A 17,714-nucleotide genomic window follows, 5' to 3' on the forward strand; every position below is an offset into this window, starting at 1 on the left:
CCGGCTCTTTTCTACAAAGACAAAAAAATCACCAAAAAATAAACAAATTTGTAAACCTGAATGATTTTGTAGAACTTACATGAATGCATTATTCCAAACAACCACTATGTTGATCTCGTTGTCTAACAGGTTGTCGTTCGAACCAGGATGGCCGAGTGGTTAAGGCGTTGGACTTAAGATCCAATGGATATATATCCGCGTGGGTTCGAACCCCACTCCTGGTAAAACTTTTAACCTTGGACTTCTGGCAACTTGGTCTAGATTGGGTAATTCATTAGTGACAATAACCAATATCTTGACCTTTATCCAAATCACCTGTTGATCAAAAGATGAGTCTCTGAGCACCATATTGTGATCAATGCATTTTATTCCTCACTATTCAGAGAAAACTGCTATTTCAGCAAAATTAAATAATATTGAAAATACAATTTATTAATATATTTAGGTGAATATTCTATCAGCATCTTTGTTCAAAGTTTCAAAACATATGCTATGAAAAAGACATGAGAAAATGTATAGGAGAAGTTTAACCTGACTCAGGTAGTCATAGAACAATTTGTCAAAAGATAGTGTTGAACAAAGTTGGACTGTAAAATCTATCTTAGAAAATCCAATCTAGAAATGCCATTAGTTTTCTGACAGATATAGTCTAAAAATGAGGTCAAACAGTGTCAGGAAAAGCAGTTTTTCCTATTTGGTAATCTCAAATGAGTGTGCAAGTTTTTGTTTCATATATGTATGCTTGGACAGATAGGTTAAGGCGAATGGGTCAGATTTCGGACATATCTAGAAATTATAGTGGTTCTCTATCCGGCTCTTTTCTACAAAGACAAAAAAATCACCAAAAAATAAACAAATTTGTAAACCTGAAAGATTTTGTACAACTTACATAAATGCATTATTCCAAACAACCACTATGTTGATCTCGTTGTCTAACAGGTTGTCGTTTGAACCAGGATGGCCGAGTGGTTAAGGCGTTGGACTTAAGATCCAATGGATATATATCCGCGTAGGTTCAAACCCCACTCCTGGTAAAAGTTTTAACCTTGGACGTCTGGCAAATTGGTCTAGATTGAGTAATTCATTAGTGACAATTAACATTTTGTTCTTGACCTTTATCCAAATCACCTGTTGATCAAAAGATGAGTCTCTGAGCACCATATTGTGATCAATGCATTTTATTCCTCACTATTCAGAGAAAACTGCTATTTCAGCAAAATTAAATAATATTGAAAATACAATTTATTAATATATTCAGGTGAATATTCTATCAGCATCTTTGTTCAAAGTTTCAAAACATATGCTATGAAAAAGACATGAGAAAATGTATAGGAGAAGTTTAACCTGACTCAGGTAGTCATAGAACAATTTGTCAAAAGATAGTGTTGAACAAAGTTGGACTGTAAAATCTGTCTTAGAAAATCCAATCTAGAAACGCCATTAGTTTTCAGACAGATGTAGTCTAAAATAGAGGTCAAACAGTGTCAGTAAAAGCAGTTTTCCCTATTTGGTAATCTCAAATGAGTGTGCAACTTTTTGTTTCATAGATGTATGCTTGGACAGATAGGTTAAGGTGAATGGGTGAGATTTCGGACATATCTAGAAATTATAGTGGTTCTCTATCCGGCTCTTTTCTACAAAGACAAAAAAATCACCAAAAAATAAACAAATTTGTAAACCTGAATGATTTTGTACAAGTTACATGAATGCATTATTCCAAACAACCACTATGTTGATCTCGTTGTCTAACATGTTGTCGTTCGAACCAGGATGGCCGAGTGGTTAAGGCGTTGGACTTAAGATCCAATGGATATATATCCGCGTGGGTTCGAACCCCACTCCTGGTAAAAGTTTTAACCTTGGACTTCTGGCAAATTGGTCTAGATTGGGTAATTCATTAGTGACAATAACCAATATCTTGACCTTTATCCAAATCACCTGTTGATCAAAAGATGAGTCTCTGAGCACCATATTGTGATCAATGCATTTTATTCCTCACTATTCAGAGAAAACTGCTATTTCAGCAAAATTAAATAATATTGAAAATACAATTTATTAATATATTCAGGTGAATATTCTATCAGCATCTTTGTTCAAAGTTTCAAAACATATGCTATGAAAAAGACATGAGAAAATGTATAGGAGAAGTTTAACCTGACTCAGGTAGTCATAGAACAATTTGTCAAAAGATAGTGGTGAACAAAGTTGGATTGTAAAATCTGTCTTAGAAAATCCAATCTAGAAACGCCATTAGTTTTCAGACAGATGTAGTCTAAAATAGAGGTCAAACAGTGTTAGTAAAAGCAGTTTTCCCTATTTGGTAATCTCAAATGAGTGTGCAACTTTTTGTTTCATAGATGTATGCTTGGACAGATAGGTTAAGGCGAATGGGTGAGATTTCGGACATATCTAGAAATTATAGTGGTTCTCTATCCGGCTCTTTTCTACAAAGACAAAAAAATCACCAAAAAATAAACAAATTTGTAAACCTGAATAATTTTGTACAACTTACATGAATGCATTATTCCAAACAACCACTATGTTGATCTCGTTGTCTAACAGGTTGTCGTTCGAACCAGGATGGCCGAGTGGTTAAGGCGTTGGACTTAAGATCCAATGGATATATATCCGCGTGGGTTCGATCCCCACTCCTGGTAAAACTTTTAACCTTGGACTTCTGGCAAATTGGTCTAGATTGGGTAATTCATTAGTGACAATAACCAATATCTTGACCTTTATCCAAATCACCTGTTGATCAAAAGATGAGTCTCTGAGCACCATATTGTGATCAATGCATTTTATTCCTCACTATTCAGAGAAAACTGCTATTTCAGCAAAATTAAATAATATTGAAAATACAATTTATTAATATATTTAGGTGAATATTCTATCAGCATCTTTGTTCAAATTTTCAAAACATATGCTATGAAAAAGACATGAGAAAATGTATAGGAGAAGTTTAACCTGACTCAGGTAGTCATAGAACAATTTGTCAAAAGATAGTGTTGAACAAAGTTGGACTGTAAAATCTATCTTAGAAAATCCAATCTAGAAATGCCATTAGTTTTCTGACAGATATAGTCTAAAAATGAGGTCAAACAGTGTCAGGAAAAGCAGTTTTTCCTATTTGGTAATCTCAAATGAGTGTGCAAGTTTTTGTTTCATATATGTATGCTTGGACAGATAGGTTAGGGCGAATGGGTCAGATTTCGGACATATCTAAAAAATTATAGTGGTTCTCTATCCGGCTCTTTTCTACAAAGACAAAAAAATCACCAAAAAATAAACAAATTTGTAAACCTGAAAGATTTTGTACAACTTACATAAATGCATTATTCCAAACAACCACTATGTTGATCTCGATGTCTAACAGGTTGTCGTTCGAACCAGGATGGCCGAGTGGTTAAGGCGTTGGACTTAAGATCCAATGGATATATATCCACGTGGGTTCGAACCCCACTCCTGGTAAAAGTTTTAACCTTGGACGTCTGGCAAATTGGTCTAGATTGAGTAATTCATTAGTGACAATTAACATTTTGTTCTTGACCTTTATCCAAATCACCTGTTGATCAAAAGATGAGTCTCTGAGCACCATATTGTGATCAATGCATTTTATTCCTCACTATTCAGAGAAAACTGCTATTTCAGCAAAATTAAATAATATTGAAAATACAATTTATTAATATATTCAGGTGAATATTCTATCAGCATCTTTGTTCAAAGTTTCAAAACATATGCTATGAAAAAGACATGAGAAAATGTATAGGAGAAGTTTAACCTGACTCAGGTAGTCATAGAACAATTTGTCAAAAGATAGTGGTGAACAAAGTTGGACTGTAAAATCTGTCTTAGAAAATCCAATCTAGAAACGCCATTAGTTTTCAGACAGATGTAGTCTAAAATAGAGGTCAAACAGTGTCAGTAAAAGCAGTTTTCCCTATTTGGTAATCTCAAATGAGTGTGCAACTTTTTGTTTCATAGATGTATGCTTGGACAGATAGGTTAAGGCGAATGGGTGAGATTTCGGACATATCTAGAAATTATAGTGGTTCTCTATCCGGCTCTTTTCTACAAAGACAAAAAAATCACCAAAAAATAAACAAATTTGTAAACCTGAATGATTTTGTACAACTTACATAAATGCATTATTCCAAACAACCACTATGTTGATCTCGGAGTCTAACGAGTTGTCGTTTGAACTAGGATGGCCGAGTGGTTAAGGCGTTGGACTTAAGATCCAATGGGTATATATCCGCGTGGGTTCGAACCCTACTCCTGGTAAAAGTTTTAACCTTGGACTTCTGGCAAATTGGTCTAGATTGGGTAATTCATTAGTGACAATAACCAATATCTTGACCTTTATCCAAATCACCTGTTGATCAAAAGATGAGTCTCTGAGCACCATATTGTGATCAATGCATTTTATTCCTCACTATTCAGAGAAAACTGCTATTTCAGCAAAATTAAATAATATTGAAAATACAATTTATTAATATATTCAGGTGAATATTCTATCAGCATCTTTGTTCAAAGTTTCAAAACATATGCTATGAAAAAGACATGAGAAAATGTATAGGAGAAGTTTAACCTGACTCAGGTAGTCATAGAACAATTTGTCAAAAGATTGTGGTGAACAAAGTTGGATTGTAAAATCTGTCTTAGAAAATCCAATCTAGAAACACCATTAGTTTTCAGACAGATGTAGTCTAAAATAGAGGTCAAACAGTGTCAGTAAAAGCAGTTTTCCCTATTTGGTAATCTCAAATGAGTGCGCAACTTTTTGTTTCATAGATGTATGCTTGGACAGATAGGTTAAGGTGAATGGGTGAGATTTCGGACATATCTAGAAATTATAGTGGTTCTCTATCCGGCTCTTTTCTACAAAGACAAAAAAATCACCAAAAAATAAACAAATTTGTAAACCTGAATGATTTTGTAGAACTTACATGAATGCATTATTCCAAACAACCACTATGTTGATCTCGGAGTCTAACGAGTTGTCGTTTGAACCAGGATGGCCGAGTGGTTAAGGCGTTGGACTTAAGATCCAATGGGTATATATCCGCGTGGGTTCGAACCCCACTCCTGGTAAAACTTTTAACCTTGGACTTCTGGCAAATTGGTCTAGATTGGGTAATTCATTAGTGACAATAACCAATATCTTGACCTTTATCCAAATCACCTGTTGATCAAAAGATGAGTCTCTGAGCACCATATTGTGATCAATGCATTTTATTCCTCACTATTCAGAGAAAACTGCTATTTCAGCAAAATTAAATAATATTGAAAATACAATTTATTAATATATTCAGGTGAATATTCTATCAGCATCTTTGTTCAAAGTTTCAAAACATATGCTATGAAAAAGACATGAGAAAATGTATAGGAGAAGTTTAACCTGACTCAGGTAGTCATAGAACAATTTGTCAAAAGATAGTGGTGAACAAAGTTGGATTGTAAAATCTGTCTTAGAAAATCCAATCTAGAAACGCCATTAGTTTTCAGACAGATGTAGTCTAAAATAGAGGTCAAACAGTGTCAGTAAAAGCAGTTTTCCCTATTTGGTAATCTCAAATGAGTGTGCAACTTTTTGTTTCATAGATGTATGCTTGGACAGATAGGTTAAGGCGAATGGGTGAGATTTCGGACATATCTAGAAATTATAGTGGTTCTCTATCCGGCTCTTTTCTACAAAGACAAAAAAATCACCAAAAAATAAACAAATTTGTAAACCTGAATAATTTTGTACAACTTACATGAATGCATTATTCCAAACAACCACTATGTTGATCTCGTTGTCTAACAGGTTGTCGTTCGAACCAGGATGGCCGAGTGGTTAAGGCGTTGGACTTAAGATCCAATGGATATATATCCGCGTGGGTTCGAACCCCACTCCTGGTAAAAGTTTTAACCTTGGACTTCTGGCAAATTGGTCTAGATTGGGTAATTCATTAGTGACAATAACCAATATCTTGACCTTTATCCAAATCACCTGTTGATCAAAAGATGAGTCTCTGAGCACCATATTGTGATCAATGCATTTTATTCCTCACTATTCAGAGAAAACTGCTATTTCAGCAAAATTAAATAATATTGAAAATACAATTTATTAATATATTCAGGTGAATATTCTATCAGCATCTTTGTTCAAAGTTTCAAAACATATGCTATGAAAAAGACATGAGAAAATGTATAGGAGAAGTTTAACCTGACTCAGGTAGTCATAGAACAATTTGTCAAAAGATAGTGGTGAACAAAGTTGGACTGTAAAATCTGTCTTAGAAAATCCAATCTAGAAACGCCATTAGTTTTCAGACAGATGTAGTCTAAAATAGAGGTCAAACAGTGTCAGTAAAAGCAGTTTTCCCTATTTGGTAATCTCAAATGAGTGTGCAACTTTTTGTTTCATAGATGTATGCTTGGACAGATAGGTTAAGGCGAATGGGTGAGATTTCGGACATATCTAGAAATTATAGTGGTTCTCTATCCGGCTCTTTTCTACAAAGACAAAAAAATCACCAAAAAATAAACAAATTTGTAAACCTGAATGATTTTGTACAACTTACATAAATGCATTATTCCAAACAACCACTATGTTGATCTCGGAGTCTAACGAGTTGTCGTTTGAACTAGGATGGCCGAGTGGTTAAGGCGTTGGACTTAAGATCCAATGGGTATATATCCGCGTGGGTTCGAACCCTACTCCTGGTAAAAGTTTTAACCTTGGACTTCTGGCAAATTGGTCTAGATTGGGTAATTCATTAGTGACAATAACCAATATCTTGACCTTTATCCAAATCACCTGTTGATCAAAAGATGAGTCTCTGAGCACCATATTGTGATCAATGCATTTTATTCCTCACTATTCAGAGAAAACTGCTATTTCAGCAAAATTAAATAATATTGAAAATACAATTTATTAATATATTCAGGTGAATATTCTATCAGCATCTTTGTTCAAAGTTTCAAAACATATGCTATGAAAAAGACATGAGAAAATGTATAGGAGAAGTTTAACCTGACTCAGGTAGTCATAGAACAATTTGTCAAAAGATAGTGGTGAACAAAGTTGGATTGTAAAATCTGTCTTAGAAAATCCAATCTAGAAACACCATTAGTTTTCAGACAGATGTAGTCTAAAATAGAGGTCAAACAGTGTCAGTAAAAGCAGTTTTCCCTATTTGGTAATCTCAAATGAGTGCGCAACTTTTTGTTTCATAGATGTATGCTTGGACAGATAGGTTAAGGTGAATGGGTGAGATTTCGGACATATCTAGAAATTATAGTGGTTCTCTATCCGGCTCTTTTCTACAAAGACAAAAAAATCACCAAAAAATAAACAAATTTGTAAACCTGAATGATTTTGTAGAACTTACATGAATGCATTATTCCAAACAACCACTATGTTGATCTCGGAGTCTAACGAGTTGTCGTTTGAACCAGGATGGCCGAGTGGTTAAGGCGTTGGACTTAAGATCCAATGGGTATATATCCGCGTGGGTTCGAACCCCACTCCTGGTAAAACTTTTAACCTTGGACTTCTGGCAAATTGGTCTAGATTGGGTAATTCATTAGTGACAATAACCAATATCTTGACCTTTATCCAAATCACCTGTTGATCAAAAGATGAGTCTCTGAGCACCATATTGTGATCAATGCATTTTATTCCTCACTATTCAGAGAAAACTGCTATTTCAGCAAAATTAAATAATATTGAAAATACAATTTATTAATATATTCAGGTGAATATTCTATCAGCATCTTTGTTCAAAGTTTCAAAACATATGCTATGAAAAAGACATGAGAAAATGTATAGGAGAAGTTTAACCTGACTCAGGTAGTCATAGAACAATTTGTCAAAAGATAGTGGTGAACAAAGTTGGATTGTAAAATCTGTCTTAGAAAATCCAATCTAGAAACGCCATTAGTTTTCAGACAGATGTAGTCTAAAATAGAGGTCAAACAGTGTCAGTAAAAGCAGTTTTCCATATTTGGTAATCTCAAATGAGTGTGCAACTTTTTGTTTCATAGATGTATGCTTGGACAGATAGGTTAAGGCGAATGGGTGAGATTTCGGACATATCTAGAAATTATAGTGGTTCTCTATCCGGCTCTTTTCTACAAAGACAAAAAAATCACCAAAAAATAAACAAATTTGTAAACCTGAATAATTTTGTACAACTTACATGAATGCATTATTCCAAACAACCACTATGTTGATCTCGTTGTCTAACAGGTTGTCGTTCGAACCAGGATGGCCGAGTGGTTAAGGCGTTGGACTTAAGATCCAATGGATATATATCCGCGTGGGTTCGAACCCCACTCCTGGTAAAACTTTTAACCTTGGACTTCTGGCAACTTGGTCTAGATTGGGTAATTCATTAGTGACAATAACCAATATCTTGACCTTTATCCAAATCACCTGTTGATCAAAAGATGAGTCTCTGAGCACCATATTGTGATCAATGCATTTTATTCCTCACTATTCAGAGAAAACTGCTATTTCAGCAAAATTAAATAATATTGAAAATACAATTTATTAATATATTTAGGTGAATATTCTATCAGCATCTTTGTTCAAAGTTTCAAAACATATGCTATGAAAAAGACATGAGAAAATGTATAGGAGAAGTTTAACCTGACTCAGGTAGTCATAGAACAATTTGTCAAAAGATAGTGTTGAACAAAGTTGGACTGTAAAATCTATCTTAGAAAATCCAATCTAGAAATGCCATTAGTTTTCTGACAGATATAGTCTAAAAATGAGGTCAAACAGTGTCAGGAAAAGCAGTTTTTCCTATTTGGTAATCTCAAATGAGTGTGCAAGTTTTTGTTTCATATATGTATGCTTGGACAGATAGGTTAAGGCGAATGGGTCAGATTTCGGACATATCTAGAAATTATAGTGGTTCTCTATCCGGCTCTTTTCTACAAAGACAAAAAAATCACCAAAAAATAAACAAATTTGTAAACCTGAAAGATTTTGTACAACTTACATAAATGCATTATTCCAAACAACCACTATGTTGATCTCGTTGTCTAACAGGTTGTCGTTTGAACCAGGATGGCTGAGTGGTTAAGGCGTTGGACTTAAGATCCAATGGATATATATCCGCGTAGGTTCAAACCCCACTCCTGGTAAAAGTTTTAACCTTGGACGTCTGGCAAATTGGTCTAGATTGAGTAATTCATTAGTGACAATTAACATTTTGTTCTTGACCTTTATCCAAATCACCTGTTGATCAAAAGATGAGTCTCTGAGCACCATATTGTGATCAATGCATTTTATTCCTCACTATTCAGAGAAAACTGCTATTTCAGCAAAATTAAATAATATTGAAAATACAATTTATTAATATATTCAGGTGAATATTCTATCAGCATCTTTGTTCAAAGTTTCAAAACATATGCTATGAAAAAGACATGAGAAAATGTATAGGAGAAGTTTAACCTGACTCAGGTAGTCATAGAACAATTTGTCAAAAGATAGTGTTGAACAAAGTTGGACTGTAAAATCTGTCTTAGAAAATCCAATCTAGAAACGCCATTAGTTTTCAGACAGATGTAGTCTAAAATAGAGGTCAAACAGTGTCAGTAAAAGCAGTTTTCCCTATTTGGTAATCTCAAATGAGTGTGCAACTTTTTGTTTCATAGATGTATGCTTGGACAGATAGGTTAAGGTGAATGGGTGAGATTTCGGACATATCTAGAAATTATAGTGGTTCTCTATCCGGCTCTTTTCTACAAAGACAAAAAAATCACCAAAAAATAAACAAATTTGTAAACCTGAATGATTTTGTACAAGTTACATGAATGCATTATTCCAAACAACCACTATGTTGATCTCGTTGTCTAACATGTTGTCGTTCGAACCAGGATGGCCGAGTGGTTAAGGCGTTGGACTTAAGATCCAATGGATATATATCCGCGTGGGTTCGAACCCCACTCCTGGTAAAAGTTTTAACCTTGGACTTCTGGCAAATTGGTCTAGATTGGGTAATTCATTAGTGACAATAACCAATATCTTGACCTTTATCCAAATCACCTGTTGATCAAAAGATGAGTCTCTGAGCACCATATTGTGATCAATGCATTTTATTCCTCACTATTCAGAGAAAACTGCTATTTCAGCAAAATTAAATAATATTGAAAATACAATTTATTAATATATTCAGGTGAATATTCTATCAGCATCTTTGTTCAAAGTTTCAAAACATATGCTATGAAAAAGACATGAGAAAATGTATAGGAGAAGTTTAACCTGACTCAGGTAGTCATAGAACAATTTGTCAAAAGATAGTGTTGAACAAAGTTGGACTGTAAAATCTGTCTTAGAAAATCCAATCTAGAAACGCCATTAGTTTTCAGACAGATGTAGTCTAAAATAGAGGTCAAACAGTGTCAGTAAAAGCAGTTTTCCCTATTTGGTAATCTCAAATGAGTGTGCAACTTTTTGTTTCATAGATGTATGCTTGGACAGATAGGTTAAGGTGAATGGGTGAGATTTCGGACATATCTAGAAATTATAGTGGTTCTCTATCCGGCTCTTTTCTACAAAGACAAAAAAATCACCAAAAAATAAACAAATTTGTAAACCTGAATGATTTTGTACAAGTTACATGAATGCATTATTCCAAACAACCACTATGTTGATCTCGTTGTCTAACATGTTGTCGTTCGAACCAGGATGGCCGAGTGGTTAAGGCGTTGGACTTAAGATCCAATGGATATATATCCGCGTGGGTTCGAACCCCACTCCTGGTAAAAGTTTTAACCTTGGACTTCTGGCAAATTGGTCTAGATTGGGTAATTCATTAGTGACAATAACCAATATCTTGACCTTTATCCAAATCACCTGTTGATCAAAAGATGAGTCTCTGAGCACCATATTGTGATCAATGCATTTTATTCCTCACTATTCAGAGAAAACTGCTATTTCAGCAAAATTAAATAATATTGAAAATACAATTTATTAATATATTCAGGTGAATATTCTATCAGCATCTTTGTTCAAAGTTTCAAAACATATGCTATGAAAAAGACATGAGAAAATGTATAGGAGAAGTTTAACCTGACTCAGGTAGTCATAGAACAATTTGTCAAAAGATAGTGGTGAACAAAGTTGGATTGTAAAATCTGTCTTAGAAAATCCAATCTAGAAACGCCATTAGTTTTCAGACAGATGTAGTCTAAAATAGAGGTCAAACAGTGTTAGTAAAAGCAGTTTTCCCTATTTGGTAATCTCAAATGAGTGTGCAACTTTTTGTTTCATAGATGTATGCTTGGACAGATAGGTTAAGGCGAATGGGTGAGATTTCGGACATATCTAGAAATTATAGTGGTTCTCTATCCGGCTCTTTTCTACAAAGACAAAAAAATCACCAAAAAATAAACAAATTTGTAAACCTGAATAATTTTGTACAACTTACATGAATGCATTATTCCAAACAACCACTATGTTGATCTCGTTGTCTAACAGGTTGTCGTTCGAACCAGGATGGCCGAGTGGTTAAGGCGTTGGACTTAAGATCCAATGGATATATATCCGCGTGGGTTCGATCCCCACTCCTGGTAAAACTTTTAACCTTGGACTTCTGGCAAATTGGTCTAGATTGGGTAATTCATTAGTGACAATAACCAATATCTTGACCTTTATCCAAATCACCTGTTGATCAAAAGATGAGTCTCTGAGCACCATATTGTGATCAATGCATTTTATTCCTCACTATTCAGAGAAAACTGCTATTTCAGCAAAATTAAATAATATTGAAAATACAATTTATTAATATATTTAGGTGAATATTCTATCAGCATCTTTGTTCAAAGTTTCAAAACATATGCTATGAAAAAGACATGAGAAAATGTATAGGAGAAGTTTAACCTGACTCAGGTAGTCATAGAACAATTTGTCAAAAGATAGTGTTGAACAAAGTTGGACTGTAAAATCTATCTTAGAAAATCCAATCTAGAAATGCCATTAGTTTTCTGACAGATATAGTCTAAAAATGAGGTCAAACAGTGTCAGGAAAAGCAGTTTTTCCTATTTGGTAATCTCAAATGAGTGTGCAAGTTTTTGTTTCATATATGTATGCTTGGACAGATAGGTTAGGGCGAATGGGTCAGATTTCGGACATATCTAAAAAATTATAGTGGTTCTCTATCCGGCTCTTTTCTACAAAGACAAAAAAATCACCAAAAAATAAACAAATTTGTAAACCTGAAAGATTTTGTACAACTTACATAAATGCATTATTCCAAACAACCACTATGTTGATCTCGATGTCTAACAGGTTGTCGTTCGAACCAGGATGGCCGAGTGGTTAAGGCGTTGGACTTAAGATCCAATGGATATATATCCACGTGGGTTCGAACCCCACTCCTGGTAAAAGTTTTAACCTTGGACGTCTGGCAAATTGGTCTAGATTGAGTAATTCATTAGTGACAATTAACATTTTGTTCTTGACCTTTATCCAAATCACCTGTTGATCAAAAGATGAGTCTCTGAGCACCATATTGTGATCAATGCATTTTATTCCTCACTATTCAGAGAAAACTGCTATTTCAGCAAAATTAAATAATATTGAAAATACAATTTATTAATATATTCAGGTGAATATTCTATCAGCATCTTTGTTCAAAGTTTCAAAACATATGCTATGAAAAAGACATGAGAAAATGTATAGGAGAAGTTTAACCTGACTCAGGTAGTCATAGAACAATTTGTCAAAAGATAGTGGTGAACAAAGTTGGACTGTAAAATCTGTCTTAGAAAATCCAATCTAGAAACGCCATTAGTTTTCAGACAGATGTAGTCTAAAATAGAGGTCAAACAGTGTCAGTAAAAGCAGTTTTCCCTATTTGGTAATCTCAAATGAGTGTGCAACTTTTTGTTTCATAGATGTATGCTTGGACAGATAGGTTAAGGCGAATGGGTGAGATTTCGGACATATCAAGAAATTATAGTGGTTCTCTATCCGGCTCTTTTCTACAAAGACAAAAAAATCACCAAAAAATAAACAAATTTGTAAACCTGAATGATTTTGTACAACTTACATAAATGCATTATTCCAAACAACCACTATGTTGATCTCGGAGTCTAACGAGTTGTCGTTTGAACTAGGATGGCCGAGTGGTTAAGGCGTTGGACTTAAGATCCAATGGGTATATATCCGCGTGGGTTCGAACCCTACTCCTGGTAAAAGTTTTAACCTTGGACTTCTGGCAAATTGGTCTAGATTGGGTAATTCATTAGTGACAATAACCAATATCTTGACCTTTATCCAAATCACCTGTTGATCAAAAGATGAGTCTCTGAGCACCATATTGTGATCAATGCATTTTATTCCTCACTATTCAGAGAAAACTGCTATTTCAGCAAAATTAAATAATATTGAAAATACAATTTATTAATATATTCAGGTGAATATTCTATCAGCATCTTTGTTCAAAGTTTCAAAACATATGCTATGAAAAAGACATGAGAAAATGTATAGGAGAAGTTTAACCTGACTCAGGTAGTCATAGAACAATTTGTCAAAAGATAGTGGTGAACAAAGTTGGATTGTAAAATCTGTCTTAGAAAATCCAATCTAGAAACACCATTAGTTTTCAGACAGATGTAGTCTAAAATAGAGGTCAAACAGTGTCAGTAAAAGCAGTTTTCCCTATTTGGTAATCTCAAATGAGTGCGCAACTTTTTGTTTCATAGATGTATGCTTGGACAGATAGGTTAAGGTGAATGGGTGAGATTTCGGACATATCTAGAAATTATAGTGGTTCTCTATCCGGCTCTTTTCTACAAAGACAAAAAAATCACCAAAAAATAAACAAATTTGTAAACCTGAATGATTTTGTAGAACTTACATGAATGCATTATTCCAAACAACCACTATGTTGATCGCGGAGTCTAACGAGTTGTCGTTTGAACCAGGATGGCCGAGTGGTTAAGGCGTTGGACTTAAGATCCAATGGGTATATATCCGCGTGGGTTCGAACCCCACTCCTGGTAAAACTTTTAACCTTGGACTTCTGGCAAATTGGTCTAGATTGGGTAATTCATTAGTGACAATAACCAATATCTTGACCTTTATCCAAATCACCTGTTGATCAAAAGATGAGTCTCTGAGCACCATATTGTGATCAATGCATTTTATTCCTCACTATTCAGAGAAAACTGCTATTTCAGCAAAATTAAATAATATTGAAAATACAATTTATTAATATATTCAGGTGAATATTCTATCAGCATCTTTGTTCAAAGTTTCAAAACATATGCTATGAAAAAGACATGAGAAAATGTATAGGAGAAGTTTAACCTGACTCAGGTAGTCATAGAACAATTTGTCAAAAGATAGTGGTGAACAAAGTTGGATTGTAAAATCTGTCTTAGAAAATCCAATCTAGAAACGCCATTAGTTTTCAGACAGATGTAGTCTAAAATAGAGGTCAAACAGTGTCAGTAAAAGCAGTTTTCCCTATTTGGTAATCTCAAATGAGTGTGCAACTTTTTGTTTCATAGATGTATGCTTGGACAGATAGGTTAAGGCGAATGGGTGAGATTTCGGACATATCTAGAAATTATAGTGGTTCTCTATCCGGCTCTTTTCTACAAAGACAAAAAAATCACCAAAAAATAAACAAATTTGTAAACCTGAATAATTTTGTACAACTTACATGAATGCATTATTCCAAACAACCACTATGTTGATCTCGTTGTCTAACAGGTTGTCGTTCGAACCAGGATGGCCGAGTGGTTAAGGCGTTGGACTTAAGATCCAATGGATATATATCCGCGTGGGTTCGAACCCCACTCCTGGTAAAAGTTTTAACCTTGGACTTCTGGCAAATTGGTCTAGATTGGGTAATTCATTAGTGACAATAACCAATATCTTGACCTTTATCCAAATCACCTGTTGATCAAAAGATGAGTCTCTGAGCACAATATTGTGATCAATGCATTTTATTCCTCACTATTCAGAGAAAACTGCTATTTCAGCAAAATTAAATAATATTGAAAATACAATTTATTAATATATTCAGGTGAATATTCTATCAGCATCTTTGTTCAAAGTTTCAAAACATATGCTATGAAAAAGACATGAGAAAATGTATAGGAGAAGTTTAACCTGACTCAGGTAGTCATAGAACAATTTGTCAAAAGATAGTGGTGAACAAAGTTGGACTGTAAAATCTGTCTTAGAAAATCCAATCTAGAAACGCCATTAGTTTTCAGACAGATGTAGTCTAAAATAGAGGTCAAACAGTGTCAGTAAAAGCAGTTTTCCCTATTTGGTAATCTCAAATGAGTGTGCAACTTTTTGTTTCATAGATGTATGCTTGGACAGATAGGTTAAGGCGAATGGGTGAGATTTCGGACATATCTAGAAATTATAGTGGTTCTCTATCCGGCTCTTTTCTACAAAGACAAAAAAATCACCAAAAAATAAACAAATTTGTAAACCTGAATGATTTTGTACAACTTACATAAATGCATTATTCCAAACAACCACTATGTTGATCTCGGAGTCTAACGAGTTGTCGTTTGAACTAGGATGGCCGAGTGGTTAAGGCGTTGGACTTAAGATCCAATGGGTATATATCCGCGTGGGTTCGAACCCTACTCCTGGTAAAAGTTTTAACCTTGGACTTCTGGCAAATTGGTCTAGATTGGGTAATTCATTAGTGACAATAACCAATATCTTGACCTTTATCCAAATCACCTGTTGATCAAAAGATGAGTCTCTGAGCACCATATTGTGATCAATGCATTTTATTCCTCACTATTCAGAGAAAACTGCTATTTCAGCAAAATTAAATAATATTGAAAATACAATTTATTAATATATTCAGGTGAATATTCTATCAGCATCTTTGTTCAAAGTTTCAAAACATATGCTATGAAAAAGACATGAGAAAATGTATAGGAGAAGTTTAACCTGACTCAGGTAGTCATAGAACAATTTGTCAAAAGATAGTGGTGAACAAAGTTGGATTGTAAAATCTGTCTTAGAAAATCCAATCTAGAAACACCATTAGTTTTCAGACAGATGTAGTCTAAAATAGAGGTCAAACAGTGTCAGTAAAAGCAGTTTTCCCTATTTGGTAATCTCAAATGAGTGCGCAACTTTTTGTTTCATAGATGTATGCTTGGACAGATAGGTTAAGGTGAATGGGTGAGATTTCGGACATATCTAGAAATTATAGTGGTTCTCTATCCGGCTCTTTTCTACAAAGACAAAAAAATCACCAAAAAATAAACAAATTTGTAAACCTGAATGATTTTGTAGAACTTACATGAATGCATTATTCCAAACAACCACTATGTTGATCTCGGAGTCTAACGAGTTGTCGTTTGAACCAGGATGGCCGAGTGGTTAAGGCGTTGGACTTAAGATCCAATGGGTATATATCCGCGTGGGTTCGAACCCCACTCCTGGTAAAACTTTTAACCTTGGACTTCTGGCAAATTGGTCTAGATTGGGTAATTCATTAGTGACAATAACCAATATCTTGACCTTTATCCAAATCACCTGTTGATCAAAAGATGAGTCTCTGAGCACCATATTGTGATCAATGCATTTTATTCCTCACTATTCAGAGAAAACTGCTATTTCAGCAAAATTAAATAATATTGAAAATACAATTTATTAATATATTCAGGTGAATATTCTATCAGCATCTTTGTTCAAAGTTTCAAAACATATGCTATGAAAAAGACATGAGAAAATGTATAGGAGAAGTTTAACCTGACTCAGGTAGTCATAGAACAATTTGTCAAAAGATAGTGGTGAACAAAGTTGGATTGTAAAATCTGTCTTAGAAAATCCAATCTAGAAACGCCATTAGTTTTCAGACAGATGTAGTCTAAAATAGAGGTCAAACAGTGTCAGTAAAAGCAGTTTTCCATATTTGGTAATCTCAAATGAGTGTGCAACTTTTTGTTTCATAGATGTATGCTTGGACAGATAGGTTAAGGCGAATGGGTGAGATTTCGGACATATCTAGAAATTATAGTGGTTCTCTATCCGGCTCTTTTCTACAAAGACAAAAAAATCACCAAAAAATAAACAAATTTGTAAACCTGAATAATTTTGTACAACTTACATGAATGCATTATTCCAAACAACCACTATGTTGATCTCGTTGTCTAACAGGTTGTCGTTCGAACCAGGATGGCCGAGTGGTTAAGGCGTTGGACTTAAGATCCAATGGATATATATCCGCGTGGGTTCGAACCCCACTCCTGGTAAAACTTTTAACCTTGGACTTCTGGCAACTTGGTCTAGATTGGGTAATTCATTAGTGACAATAACCAATATCTTGACCTTTATCCAAATCACCTGTTGATCAAAAGATGAGTCTCTGAGCACCATATTGTGATCAATGCATTTTATTCCTCACTATTCAGAGAAAACTGCTATTTCAGCAAAATTAAATAATATTGAAAATACAATTTATTAATATATTTAGGTGAATATTCTATCAGCATCTTTGTTCAAAGTTTCAAAACATATGCTATGAAAAAGACATGAGAAAATGTATAGGAGAAGTTTAACCTGACTCAGGTAGTCATAGAACAATTTGTCAAAAGATAGTGTTGAACAAAGTTGGACTGTAAAATCTATCTTAGAAAATCCAATCTAGAAATGCCATTAGTTTTCTGACAGATATAGTCTAAAAATGAGGTCAAACAGTGTCAGGAAAAGCAGTTTTTC

General features: G+C 34.3%; 22 non-coding genes across 22 annotated transcripts; all 22 read left to right on the forward strand.

Moving 5' to 3' along the window:
• The first annotated feature begins 141 nt into the window (after nt 1-141).
• On the forward strand, nt 142-224 carry TRNAL-UAA (transfer RNA leucine (anticodon UAA)). The gene has a single exon. It is a non-coding gene; the product is annotated as a tRNA-Leu (tRNA).
• A 727-nt stretch (nt 225-951) lies between these two features.
• TRNAL-UAA (transfer RNA leucine (anticodon UAA)) lies at nt 952-1,034 on the forward strand. Its single transcript has one exon. It is a non-coding gene; the product is annotated as a tRNA-Leu (tRNA).
• A 730-nt stretch (nt 1,035-1,764) lies between these two features.
• On the forward strand, nt 1,765-1,847 carry TRNAL-UAA (transfer RNA leucine (anticodon UAA)). Its single transcript has one exon. It is a non-coding gene; the product is annotated as a tRNA-Leu (tRNA).
• Nucleotides 1,848-2,574: 727 nt separating this feature from the next.
• Nucleotides 2,575-2,657, forward strand: TRNAL-UAA (transfer RNA leucine (anticodon UAA)). The gene has a single exon. It is a non-coding gene; the product is annotated as a tRNA-Leu (tRNA).
• A 728-nt stretch (nt 2,658-3,385) lies between these two features.
• TRNAL-UAA (transfer RNA leucine (anticodon UAA)) lies at nt 3,386-3,468 on the forward strand. The gene has a single exon. It is a non-coding gene; the product is annotated as a tRNA-Leu (tRNA).
• Nucleotides 3,469-4,198: 730 nt separating this feature from the next.
• TRNAL-UAA (transfer RNA leucine (anticodon UAA)) lies at nt 4,199-4,281 on the forward strand. Its single transcript has one exon. It is a non-coding gene; the product is annotated as a tRNA-Leu (tRNA).
• Nucleotides 4,282-5,008: 727 nt separating this feature from the next.
• TRNAL-UAA (transfer RNA leucine (anticodon UAA)) lies at nt 5,009-5,091 on the forward strand. The gene has a single exon. It is a non-coding gene; the product is annotated as a tRNA-Leu (tRNA).
• Nucleotides 5,092-5,818: 727 nt separating this feature from the next.
• TRNAL-UAA (transfer RNA leucine (anticodon UAA)) lies at nt 5,819-5,901 on the forward strand. The gene has a single exon. It is a non-coding gene; the product is annotated as a tRNA-Leu (tRNA).
• Nucleotides 5,902-6,628: 727 nt separating this feature from the next.
• TRNAL-UAA (transfer RNA leucine (anticodon UAA)) lies at nt 6,629-6,711 on the forward strand. The gene has a single exon. It is a non-coding gene; the product is annotated as a tRNA-Leu (tRNA).
• A 727-nt stretch (nt 6,712-7,438) lies between these two features.
• Nucleotides 7,439-7,521, forward strand: TRNAL-UAA (transfer RNA leucine (anticodon UAA)). Its single transcript has one exon. It is a non-coding gene; the product is annotated as a tRNA-Leu (tRNA).
• Nucleotides 7,522-8,248: 727 nt separating this feature from the next.
• On the forward strand, nt 8,249-8,331 carry TRNAL-UAA (transfer RNA leucine (anticodon UAA)). Its single transcript has one exon. It is a non-coding gene; the product is annotated as a tRNA-Leu (tRNA).
• A 727-nt stretch (nt 8,332-9,058) lies between these two features.
• Nucleotides 9,059-9,141, forward strand: TRNAL-UAA (transfer RNA leucine (anticodon UAA)). Its single transcript has one exon. It is a non-coding gene; the product is annotated as a tRNA-Leu (tRNA).
• Nucleotides 9,142-9,871: 730 nt separating this feature from the next.
• TRNAL-UAA (transfer RNA leucine (anticodon UAA)) lies at nt 9,872-9,954 on the forward strand. The gene has a single exon. It is a non-coding gene; the product is annotated as a tRNA-Leu (tRNA).
• A 727-nt stretch (nt 9,955-10,681) lies between these two features.
• Nucleotides 10,682-10,764, forward strand: TRNAL-UAA (transfer RNA leucine (anticodon UAA)). Its single transcript has one exon. It is a non-coding gene; the product is annotated as a tRNA-Leu (tRNA).
• Nucleotides 10,765-11,491: 727 nt separating this feature from the next.
• Nucleotides 11,492-11,574, forward strand: TRNAL-UAA (transfer RNA leucine (anticodon UAA)). The gene has a single exon. It is a non-coding gene; the product is annotated as a tRNA-Leu (tRNA).
• A 728-nt stretch (nt 11,575-12,302) lies between these two features.
• On the forward strand, nt 12,303-12,385 carry TRNAL-UAA (transfer RNA leucine (anticodon UAA)). Its single transcript has one exon. It is a non-coding gene; the product is annotated as a tRNA-Leu (tRNA).
• A 730-nt stretch (nt 12,386-13,115) lies between these two features.
• TRNAL-UAA (transfer RNA leucine (anticodon UAA)) lies at nt 13,116-13,198 on the forward strand. The gene has a single exon. It is a non-coding gene; the product is annotated as a tRNA-Leu (tRNA).
• A 727-nt stretch (nt 13,199-13,925) lies between these two features.
• Nucleotides 13,926-14,008, forward strand: TRNAL-UAA (transfer RNA leucine (anticodon UAA)). The gene has a single exon. It is a non-coding gene; the product is annotated as a tRNA-Leu (tRNA).
• Nucleotides 14,009-14,735: 727 nt separating this feature from the next.
• Nucleotides 14,736-14,818, forward strand: TRNAL-UAA (transfer RNA leucine (anticodon UAA)). The gene has a single exon. It is a non-coding gene; the product is annotated as a tRNA-Leu (tRNA).
• A 727-nt stretch (nt 14,819-15,545) lies between these two features.
• On the forward strand, nt 15,546-15,628 carry TRNAL-UAA (transfer RNA leucine (anticodon UAA)). The gene has a single exon. It is a non-coding gene; the product is annotated as a tRNA-Leu (tRNA).
• Nucleotides 15,629-16,355: 727 nt separating this feature from the next.
• TRNAL-UAA (transfer RNA leucine (anticodon UAA)) lies at nt 16,356-16,438 on the forward strand. Its single transcript has one exon. It is a non-coding gene; the product is annotated as a tRNA-Leu (tRNA).
• Nucleotides 16,439-17,165: 727 nt separating this feature from the next.
• Nucleotides 17,166-17,248, forward strand: TRNAL-UAA (transfer RNA leucine (anticodon UAA)). The gene has a single exon. It is a non-coding gene; the product is annotated as a tRNA-Leu (tRNA).
• The last annotated feature ends 466 nt before the right edge of the window (nt 17,249-17,714 follow it).

Source organism: Engystomops pustulosus, chromosome 3 (genome assembly GCF_040894005.1).
Source record: "Engystomops pustulosus chromosome 3, aEngPut4.maternal, whole genome shotgun sequence".
NCBI classification, from domain to species: domain Eukaryota; kingdom Metazoa; phylum Chordata; class Amphibia; order Anura; family Leptodactylidae; genus Engystomops; species Engystomops pustulosus.